The sequence below is a fragment of the Petaurus breviceps genome, unplaced genomic scaffold (assembly GCF_028583685.1).
Source record: "Petaurus breviceps papuanus isolate PSGF00001 unplaced genomic scaffold, PetGlider_PUasm1.0 209, whole genome shotgun sequence".
In the NCBI taxonomy this organism is placed as follows: domain Eukaryota; kingdom Metazoa; phylum Chordata; class Mammalia; order Diprotodontia; family Petauridae; genus Petaurus; species Petaurus breviceps.
In genome coordinates, this window is record NW_027185854.1 from 1,885,336 (window position 1) to 1,897,256 (window position 11,921).

An 11,921-nucleotide genomic window follows, 5' to 3' on the forward strand; every position below is an offset into this window, starting at 1 on the left:
AGGCTTCCTGACTCCACGGTTGGCTTACTCATCCATTATGCTGTGCTGCTCCTCAAATAATGAGGATAATTGGTTGTGATAGGAAGCTATCGGATGAATCAGGCTCCTTTGCTCCAGCTAAACTTCTCCGCAGGCCAGCCTGGCCCTGTTTTTCCTTCCCTACTTTTTCCTTTCCCCACACAGTGACCTCACAGGGTCCCAGTATCTCACTGCCACTCGCCACCTTCACCTGAATGGAAGCAGCCTTTAGAATGTAAAAATGGGTGTTTCTGACTCTATTGTGAAGTCACCTTGGTTAAGCCATTTATTTTTTTGTGCCTCCATTTCCTCATTTGCAGAATGGGGATAAGCTCGAACCTCTTCCACTTCCACATCAACCCCCTGCTCATCCTGAAGATGCCTCCATTCCTGTGTTTTCTCTGATTGGTGACTTTCTGCCTGCATCTCTTTTCATGAAGGGCCCAGGTCATCTATGCTCATTCCTCTCCAGGGTCTGCTTAGCTGTCTAGCCTTTTCCACCTTTGGACCAACAGCCTTCTTACCCTCAATCTGGCTCTGCCTTTGTGCTCCCTCCTCTGATTGGTGAATTTTTGCCTGCAACTATAATTTCCATGGACACTTCTCTTTTAGCTCCTCCCCTGACTCTCTGGACCCTGCCACTTTGCCTCTCTCCCTTGCCAGCTCCCCTTTTATATATGTGTTCTCTGTCCTCTTCCATTAGGATTTTACCTCCTTGAGGACAGGGATTGTCTATCTGTCTCTCCTTGTCTTGGGATTCCCAATGCTTAGCACAGTGACGGGAAAGTGCTTAGTGAACACTTCTTCTGTCTGCCAGTCTGTCTGCCTGCTTACATGTCTGTCTCTCTGTCTAATAACCCCTGTAGTGGCTACCACACAGGGCTGTTGAGAAGACACAAAGAAAGAATATCTTAAGCACTTTGCAAACTTTAAATCATTATCCAGGGCTAATCATAGTGGTGTGGTTCATATCTGTAATCTGTGCTTGTAGGAGAGACGGAGGCTGGTGGATTCCTTGAGTGCAAGAATTCTGAGCAGCAATAAGATTAAAGATGATTGGGTGTCTGCATTCAATTTGACACCAATAGAGTGAGACTTCAGGCCTAGGTCAGAAATGGAACAAGTCAAAACTTTTGTATCAGATAACAGTGGGACTGGCCATGAGTGGCTGATGCACTTTCAGCTTGGGCAAGATAGGGAGATCAAGCCTTAAAAAAACATCACAAAGCCCCACAAAACAAAAAACCAAAATTCCACACCATTATGTAAATACCAGTTCATCATCATCATCATCATCATCATCATCATCATCATCAATATTATCATTATTGACATTCAAGGAGTAGCAAACACCAGAGTTACAAATATGAAATGGACATTGGTTCATTGTGACTTTAGAGCCATGGTAACCAAACTTTTCAGCTTATGCATTTCATTGACAGGACCGCACAAATCACCAGCTTCCCTCTTCCACCTTCCTACCTCCCATCTGTGCTTTACCTGACCACTGTAAAATTGACATCTCCAGAAACAAACAAGAATACTAGTTTTAGACAAAAAACAAAAACCAAAAACCTCAAGGAAATGGGGTGTGTTTATTTTATTCTTAAGAACCATGAGTTATCTTCCTATTTCTGGTTGAAACAAATACTTGGCTGCTGCCATTTCACAAATATTGATGCCACAGGAGGCTAGGCTATAACCATGAGAGTCCCGGGATAAGTTGTGTGTTTGTGTCATACATGTATCATGTATGTCCAGAGGCATTACTGTAGACTCACACCTCCAGAATGGGCTTCCTCAGTCAGTCCCATGGACCAGGCAGCATCCCGGACGTTGGGCCTCTCTGCTGAGTAAAGGTTCTCCTTCTGCCTTTGCCCATTTTCAACAGAGTCCAGCAGTGGGACTGGTGGGGAGTGCACCTCCCCCTGCTTCTGCCTCCTAGTGGGCTGTCTGAAGAAGGCTATACATATGTATTAAGTTATTAAGCAGGGGTATGGGTTCTCACAAGTTCAAACACAAAGCATGCTGTGTCTCTGCTCCAGCATCTCCAGGAGGGCCTGGATTAATAGAAATGCAAATGGAGCATCTGTACAAGGCCATATGATTAGAGCCTTCCCTCTCACACCTCCAAGTCAAAAGCAGAAAAACACTGCATGTGAAATACAACAAAAAATGGTGATATAATATGCAAAGTCTGTTACCCATTTCGACAGCAGTCAGCAAAACATTCCTGCTCACACCGCTCCCAACCATTCTGCCCCAGAATTATGTAAGCTAATGGTTTTCGACGGGACAAGATTGTTGCTGGTGGATCCGGAGTCCCAACTGACTTACTTCTCTGTTCATTGTCTAATAGTCAACACACCTCCAAGCCTTACAGGAAAGCATGCTATTAAATTTTTTGGGCAGGGGTTCCGATTTTTAACTGCTTGCCACTTCTCTTGGGGGTAGAAATGAGCAGGCCATATCAGCATCGGTGTCACTCCAAACTATGTGGGGAAAGGTGAATTAACCTGCCAGACTCATCCCGAGTCTATCATAGTTCATCCTTCATCCACTCAATGGAAGCTCAGTGGGTTAGGTTGTGGCCAAGGTCACAGATCTAATCCCAGTGTTTGGCACATAGTAAGTGCTTAATAAATGCCTGTCAGTTGATAGATTGACTACTCTCCATGTGGACCACTCAGCTTCTTTCTGTTCTATGATCATACCCAGGAATCCTGGGAAGCTGTCTTGTTTCCCAAGATATATGCTATTGGTCATCTGGGGCCATATTGCTTGAGAAAGTATAAATTTGTCATTTCCACTGGAGAAAGAGCTCAAAGCCATGGGCTGGTTTCCTTTAATTTGGATGATTAATTTGTCTCTGAGTAATCCTGAGTCCATTTACCCATGGTCTCCCCTATCCAAAACTCCTCCTTCCTGCAGAAGTTTAAAATAACTTGTACATTTTTCTTATTTTTCCCAGTTTAAGGGAAAGAAATGGGGATTCATGTAACCTAGAATGAGCTGGGCTTCGAGTTAGTTTTGAGATTCTTCTGTTTTCAAGGTACTGGTTCTCTGAATTGTTGTTACAGTTTTTAATAGCTCTGATTTGGTTAGCGAGGTGGCACAGTGGGCTTAGAGTCAGGAAGACTTGAATTCAAGCCAAGCCTCAAGCAGTTATTAGTGTGACTCTGGAAAGTCATTAAACCTCTCTTTGCCTCAGTTTCCTCATCTGTCAAATGGGGATAATAGAGATAGCTAGGTGATGCAGTGACTAGAGCACCGGCCCTGGAGTCAGGAGGACCTGAGTTCAAATCCGGCCTCAGACACTTAACACAAAAACTAGCCGTGTGACCTTGGGCAAGTCACTTAACCCCAGTTGCCCTCCAAAAAAAAGCAGAAAAAAATAGGGAAATAATAGCACCTGCTTCCCAGGGTTGAAGTAAGGATCAAATCTGTAAAGCACTTAGCACAGTGCCTAGCACATAGCCGGTGATGAATAAATGTTTCTTTCATCTTCTTTTCTCTGATACTATGGAAGTATGGCAAGTTCTAGCACCTCTGTCAGTCTTAATTTCTTCCTAGAAAATGAGGCTAACAGACTCTGCAGTGCCTACCTGAGGCCCAAATGGGATAATATATGTAAAGCACTTTGTATACCTGAAAGCTCTTTGTGAGCATCTGCTATGTTCTATGGAAAGTGCTTTAGAAATGGTAGCTATACTCTATGTAAAATGCTATCTAAATGTAAATTATGGTTATTATAGGACTCTTTAGAATTGACTGATAATAATTGATCATAATGATAATAGCTGACCTTTATACAGCGCTTGAAGGTCTGCAAAACGTTCCACACAACATGCTCTCAATTGATCCTTACAACACTGAGGTTGATTGGGTAGTTAGCCCCATTTTACAGATGGGGAAACTGAGACCACGAGAAGTCAGATGACTTGTCCATAGTCACATAGCTAGTGCCTGAAGTGAGATTTGAACCTAGGCCTCCTTGACTCCAGTTTCAGAACTCTAGCTGCTACATCATGCTGCCCCGCTGACAAAATGTCTACTTCTGGTTCATCAATCTAAAACAATGTGCCTCATGGGTTAGATTCTTTTGCTCATATGCAAACTCCTTTGTCACTAGGAAGCCTAAGGAACACGTTGTTACACAGCTGACAGTGTGTCAATGGCATCCTCTTCCCTCATGAAGGATCGCACATAACAACATTCTCATCTCCACTGCCGACTTGCGAGATTTCAACTGGACATTTTTTGAACTAGGTAAGTACAATGCCATAACACAATCATCTATTCCCTGCTCTTCTGTTGACTAGCTGTGAAAACTGGGAAATGCTGGGGCCTTGTTTTTAAAGACACAACCTTTAATTGTTGGGTTTTTAAAAAATATAATTTGGGCATTCATTGAGCTTGATCCCCATGGTGCCACTCGTTCAAGGGTCTACCACGAGCAATGACTTGAAAAACAAATAAACAAAAAAGAACAGGCAGCAAAGACATCCACAGAGATTTCTCACATCTGCAATCCTAAATCTAATTTGGCATTAGTGCTCCTGTCAGGCAGGGAGATTTCAGAGCAGTTACTCACCTACCTGAAGGTTTTATTTGGTTTAACCTCTGAAATAACAGTACTGATGGAGCTTAGTACTCTCGAAGGCAGGTGCTCATGCTGAAATAATGGGCTGTGGAGCTTCTCTTCTCCCCAAGAATGGGTCTGGGGCTTCTTCTGGGGCTCCTGAAGGGGGCTGTAAGCCGGCTTCTGAGGTTAGCACAACCCACACCACTTACAAGTCTTTGCTTCAGAGGACAAGCAAGGATGCTGGGAAACATTGTTGACCAGGAAGCTGCTTTTAATGTGATGGAGAGGCTGACCCTCTCTCAACTGAAAGGTGCTCTGCCTCCATCCACCTCCTGGGGCTTCCAATGTGGGGCTTTATGGCACTAGGTGACCTGTGTGCTTCAAGCTTTGAGTTATGGGGAGAGCGCCATTCAGGCTTCTGACAGTCTCTGGGAGTCCTTTCCTTGTTATTTATAGCATTATCTCCTTCTGTTCCTTTTTGTAGCCCTTGTTTGGGGCACTTGTCCTCTGTTTTCAAGGCATCTCTCTGGCCTCTAGCTGATCTATAGTGATAAACATAAAGCTGGTAAGGCTCATATGCATCCTCTGTTAGGCATGAGATAACCAAGCCAAAGCAGTCAATCAGTCTTATAGTTCCATCGAAGGATAGTACTTTGGCATTGGGATAGAAAAAGTAGGATTTCTTTTTTTTGGTGGAACATGTAATTAATGAATGGGTTATTAGCCTTTTTCTCTGGCTAATTATATGAGGGGACCTTAGGAACTGAGGCTCCCATTGGGGGAACTGATGCCTGCTAATAGACAGTCAAGCCACTTTCCATACTCTCCATTGGTGACCCCATCCACTTGCAGGCTTCATTTATCACCTCCATGCAGATGACTCCCAATGTAATATTTCCCTCTATCCTAGGGTGCTACTCCTCTCTCTCCATCTACCTACTCCATACCATCACCCTGATTCAATTTAGTTTTACCCCACTCTGTTCCATTCCGTTTTTCATTCAGAGAATGTTTATTAAATATCTACTATATGAAAGACTAGATCAATCAGTCAAATGAAAAAAGCAAACTTCTTAAGCATCAAATACCATTTTGGACATTGAGGATAGAAAGAAAAAATGGAAACATTCTGTAGTGCATTACATTCTATTGGAGGAAAAACACACATATAAGTAAATAAACACAAAACACATGCAAAGTAAATGCAGAGCAGCTAAGTGGTGCTGTGGATAGATTACCTGGGCCAGGAGTCGGGAAGACTCATCTTCCTGAGTTCAAATCTGGCTTCAGACACTTAATAGTTGTATGACCCTGGACAAGTCACTTAACCCTGTTTACCTCGATTTCCTCATTTGTAAAATGAGCTGGACAAAGAAATAGCAAACCATTCCAGTATCTTTACCAAGAAAACTCCAAATGGGGTCATGCAGAGTTGGACATGACTGAAACAACTGAACAACACCAATAAAATTACAAAGCAATTTCTGGAGATGGGCGAGGCATTTGATGCTAAATGTCTTGCAGGTGCCTGTGACTCCATGTCCCCAAGCCTGAATTCATCTTCCCAGATGCTGCATCTCACCCCTGTGGGAGGGATGCTACCACCATCCCCCTAGTCACCTCCACCCAAAGCTCTGGAGTAAACTTTGGCTCTTCCTGTTCCCTTTTCACCACTTATCCAATCAGTTGCTATGTCTCGTCAATTCTTTGTTCCCAGTATCTCTTACATTTGTCTCCTTCTTTCTTTTTTTCTTCCTTATTTTATTTGATTTTTGGAAGGGGGGGGAAGGTAGGGCAATTGGGGTTAAGTGACTCACCCAAGGTCACACAGCTAGTAAGTGTTTAAGTGTCTGAGGCCAGATTTGAACTCAGGTGCTCCTGACTCCAGGGCTTGTGCTTTGTTCACTGTGCCACCTAGAGCCCCCTGGCTCCTCCTTTCAACTCTCTTTACAGCCAGGTTCGTTCAGGACCTAATCTTTCCCCAACTATCCTATTATTATAAGTCTCCTAATGAGTCTTGTTGCTTCCGAGCTACTCCCCTCTTCACACAGCTACCCATGTAAAAATTTTAATGAGCCATTCTGATCAAGTTAAAAGTAGGGGTTTCCCATCGTCCATCAGCTAGCTGGTTGAGTGGATAGAGTGATGGACTTGGAACAAAAAAGATCTGAGTTTGAATCTTGGCTCAGGTACTCACTTAGCTGTGTGACTCTGGGCAAGTCTTAACCTCTGTCTGCCATAGTTTCTACATCTGTAAAATGAGATAAAATTAGCACCTAGCTGGTAGGGTTGTTATGAGCATCAAATGAGACAACAGTTCCATTTGTTCTATTAGTCTATAATAAAAAAATTTTCATTATATCAAAGTTAATGATTATTATATAAACATTATTATTAATACAAAGTAAAACACAAACTCCTGATGCAGACATCCCCCACAATCTGGCTTCCATTTATCTTGTTAAATTTGTTCATTACTATTCACTCTTCCATCCTTCAGCTCCAACTCAATTAACTTACTCTTCATCTCTGCCCTCATCCTTATACACAATCTTGTCCTGGTCTCTCCCTCTCCTGCTTCTAGTCTTTGCTTATAGGGTTCCCACTTTCCTGAAATGGACTCCCCTTATGTCTCTCTGTTGAATTCTCTCTCTTCTTTGGAGATTGAACTTAGGTGCCACCTCTTCCTTAAAGCCTCCCCTGATACTATATCTCAGGTTGTCATCCTTTCTTCCTCAAATGTTTCATAGTATCTTCCCTTGGACGTCTCCTTTGAAATTTTATATTCTCCTTCCCCCTACAGTTGTTTGTGTATACCTCACCCCACTCTCACCAATTAGATTGTAAGCTCCTTGAGAGCAGGGTCTGTGTCATCTTTATCTTGGTATGTCTGGAGCTTAGCAGCATGCATTCCTTGCACAGTGTGCTATAGTTTAAATGAGCTCTAGGTTTGATTGTGGAGGATTAGATGACCTTTGAGGTTTCTTCTGGTTCTTAATGTGTAAGAACAGTTATATGTTAATAACCATTTGTGTGAATGAATGAAGACTTCAATTAAGTAGCCAACTCAGGGTAGGAATCCACTGTACCACTGTAATATAATGCCAAGGAAAGGCAACTTCCCAGGTTCAAAATACCAGCATAGGTGCTCTCCATTTTATTCAGTGACAAACCAAGAACAGAGAAGGTCAAAACATGACATCATTCCAAATACAGCATTTACTAAGTGTGATTCAATAATCTCCAAGTATTACCCCACCCCAGGACCTTCCAATCATTCAATCAATTACAAAGTCCCTGTTCTAAATACTTCTCCACCCCTAGGCTATACCTTCATTTGGTCCATCACAAAGCACAAAAAGGTCAAAAGTTCCCCACCCCTGGATCACAATTGAATCTACCCCAGAGTTACATCAAGTTTAAGCACAGCACTTAATACCCAAATGGAGGTCTTTTCTTCATCTTGACACAAGGCAAGTTCTCAGCAATCTTAGTTCCTGGGGAGACAAGGCTTAGCAAGGCCACAAGATAAATTGCCAGTCCCTTCATTAATTCATCCTCTGTCTGTAGAACAGTCCTAGAACCCCTGAAAACATTGGCAAAACCCTCTCCCAGGATTTCTGTAAACATACAACAAGAAAATCCTTCTTCAGGGCTTCTGAACCAACAGAAAGGTTCCCAGACCCCTGCAACAACAGCACTGTCCTTCACCAGTGGACAGTATTCACTCTCTGTCTGCAGGACAGTCTCAGGGCTTCTTAACCAAAAGCCAGGTTCCAGGACTTCTTCAACAACAGGACTGTCTTTCACCAGTGGACAAATCTGGCAAAACAACATCAAAACAGACAGACAGTACCAGCAAAACAGCCATGTCTCCTCAGTCCTTGGCAGCTCAGGGGGCAGGTGTCAAAAGTCCAGGGCAATTCAATCCTCTCAGTCTCTCTCTGCCTCCACGAGGTGCTGCTTCCAAAAAAAAAGTTCTTCTGCCTCTCTCTTGTGTCTCCAAATCTACGTCACCAGCTCCTCCCAGTTCAGGACTTTCTTTTCACATCAACAAGTCCATCCCACAGGTGCGATTAACAAGCTCTGGGTTTTAACACAATCAATTTGAAAACCAAGCCAATACAGGGGAATCTTTAATTGCCATTACTATCACATTGTTGCAGGGGTCTAAGACAGTCCTGTTGTTGAAGAAGTCCTGGAACCTGGCTTTTGGTTAAGAAGCCCTGAGACTGTCCTGCAGACAGAGAGTGAATACTGTCCACCAGTGAAGGACAGTGCTGTTGTTGCAGGGGTCTGGAGACTGTCCTGCAGACAGAATGAATACTGTCCACTGGTGAAGGACAGTGCTGTTGTTGCAGGGGTCTGGGAACCTTTCTGTTGGTTCAGAAGACCTGAAGAAGGATTTTCTTGTTGTATGTTTACAGAAATCCTAGAAGAGGGCTTTGCTAATGTTTTCAGGGGTTCTAGGACTGTTCTACAGACAGAGGATGAATTAATGAAGGGACTGGCAACGTATCTTGTGGCCTTGCTAAGCCTTGTCTCCCCAGGAACTAAGATTGCTGAGAACTTGCCTTGTGTCAAGATGAAGAAAAGACCTCCATTTGGGTATTAAATGCTGGGTTTAAACTTGATGTAACTCTGGGGTAGATTCAATTGAGATCCAGGGGTGGGGAACTTTTGACCTTTTTGTGCTCTGTGATTGACAAATAAAGGTATAGCCTAGGGGTGGAGAAGTATTTAGACCAGGGACTGTAATTGATTGAATGATTGGAAGGTCCTGGGGTGGGGTAGTCCTTGGAGATTATTTAATCAGACTTAGTAAATGCTGTATTTGGAATGATGTCATGTTTTGATCTTCTCTGTTCTTGGTTTGTCACTGAATAAAATGGAGAGCACCTATGCTGGTATTTTGAACCTTGGGAAGTTGCCTTTCCTTGGCATTACATTACATTATATTACAACCACCCACATATTCTTGCATAAGTTAGTTGGCAGGTGCTAGAAGCAACCTTTATTTATCAAAACCCTGGCAACTATGCTTCCTATAATGTCCAGATCATGGAGTCAGAAACCTTGAATTAAATTTTAGATGTGACTTTAACTGGAAGACAAGCTTAATACTGTGATGAAGCATCCCAGCTCAAATTAAAGGTTTGGAACGGAAAGGTAAAATGGTCAATGGAGCAAGTACTCATTGTAAGCCAAATCTGGAACTTGATACCCTTCAAGGTTAATTCATCACCTTATTTTGCAGATGAGAAAACTGAGACCCAAAGGGGTAGGTAACTTTCCCATGGTCAAACCAGTAGCAATCAGCAAGAGGTGCAACTCAAACACAAGTCCTTTGATGCCAAATCCAGTATTCTTTTTAGGTTTGAATAATTGAGACTGACTTTCTACACCAACCACATTCACTCAATCATTGCTCAATGCCCTGCTTCATTTGACCTGGAAAAAGTATACCTTCGATGAATATAGCACACAGAGAAAATGTGTTTTTACTTAGTATGAATCTGATGAGAAACATCCTGTCCTTCTTTACCTTGCTCCTGAAATGGAAAGAAAGGAGTTAGGAGGCTGACAGGCAAGGCATCCCCACTCGCCCCAGGATGTCAACTGTTCCCATCCCTTTCTTTCTAGAACCTCTGGGAGACAGTGGATATGGAGGTGCCTTGAGTGATATAAAGCACTAGAGAAACACTGAACATTATCATTAGCCCACAGTTCCTGGTAGGATGATGTGCATTTTCCTAAGCGTTTTCTCATTTCTTACCCACACCCCAAATGTCAAGGTTCAAAACACTGGATAGATTCAAGCCTTTTCTTTCACAAGTCTGACACTGAGAATCAAGTATAATTTTTTTGCTTCTGGAAAACACTGCTTAATGTTCTAATTATGTGAGTCTGCTTCATCTGAACTCAGAAATCACCAAATCCCCTGTGCCCAGTTTTTCCAAATGATTGCCCACATCAAAATTACACATGCAAAAAGGGGGGGGTAATTAGTAAAACAAGAAGATAGATTTGGGGCTCAAATAATTTTACATGCTAATAGCTTGTCTTGAGATTTCTTACTAGTATGCTCTATGGATATGTCCTGTTTGTATGTGTAGAGATCGTGGTTAGGCTTTATGAGATCTCTTAGAGAATACAGACGTCAGTCACGGCCACGATCATAATTGACACTGACATCACTCTTTCTGATTTGCACAGACAGCACTTTCACATACGCTATCTCTTCTAAGCCTCCTAAACCACTGTGGGAGGTAGTTTATTATACACATATATTTATTTGTGTGCATACATGTACATATCGATTTTTCTATACACATGCATTTGTATACCTATATATGCATATACTGTGCTTATGTATCACAGAGGTAACATAGTATAGTACAGAGGTGTCAAAAGCATGACCAGGGGCACAATGCCTCTAATTCTTCCAACTGTTGCAGAACTGGATTAAAATGTAACACGGAAATATTTAGTAAAATAAACAAAATACAATAGAACACAGGTAATGTTAATATGTGGTTTTCTAAATCAATATGTGACTTGTGGGGATTTTTATGTGTGATTTAGTGGCCAGTTTCTGTCTCTCTGCCTCTGTTTGTGTCTCTCTGGCTCTGGCTTTGTCTCTATCTCTGTGTTTCTTTCTGTGAGTCTTCATTTCTTTCTCTGTCTCACTTTCTCCACACTTACACATATACATACATATGTCTCCAAGTTTGTATATACATATGTCTATATCTTTATAAACATATATACACACACATACATATTCATCTGCCTATCCATTTATACACAAACTTAGAGAGTTTTATAGAGATCAATCCACTAATCCTTGCTTCCAGCCCTGCCCTGTGAAAGAGGCAAGTATGGGAATATTTTTAATACCCTTTTCCAGATGTTTATACTGAGATTTGGTATTTTTTTTTAGTCCCAAATCAATGATCAGAGCTACAACTAATTCAGAATTCAGAGCTCCATCAGCTAATCCTCTCACCATCATGAGCAAGAGAAAAGACAAGATTAGGAAAAATTGAGTAAAGAAGAAGAGAAAGTGTTTGTGAGGGTAGCATAAAACCCAAGGCCATCTCTGCTGCAGACAGGGAGGCTTTTAGTTTGGGTCCATTCCCAGTGGGCAGGAACAATTGCTTAGTTATAAAGACTGAGCCCCCAAGCAAGTATTTCAGAAAGGGCTCCTTTTACCCTTGTTAATTGCAAAATAACTGGACCTTCAGGACCCCTGGAAACCTAGCAGCTACTTAGGCAGTGTTCATACTAAAGGGAAGCAAGAAAAGAGGCAGCTAAC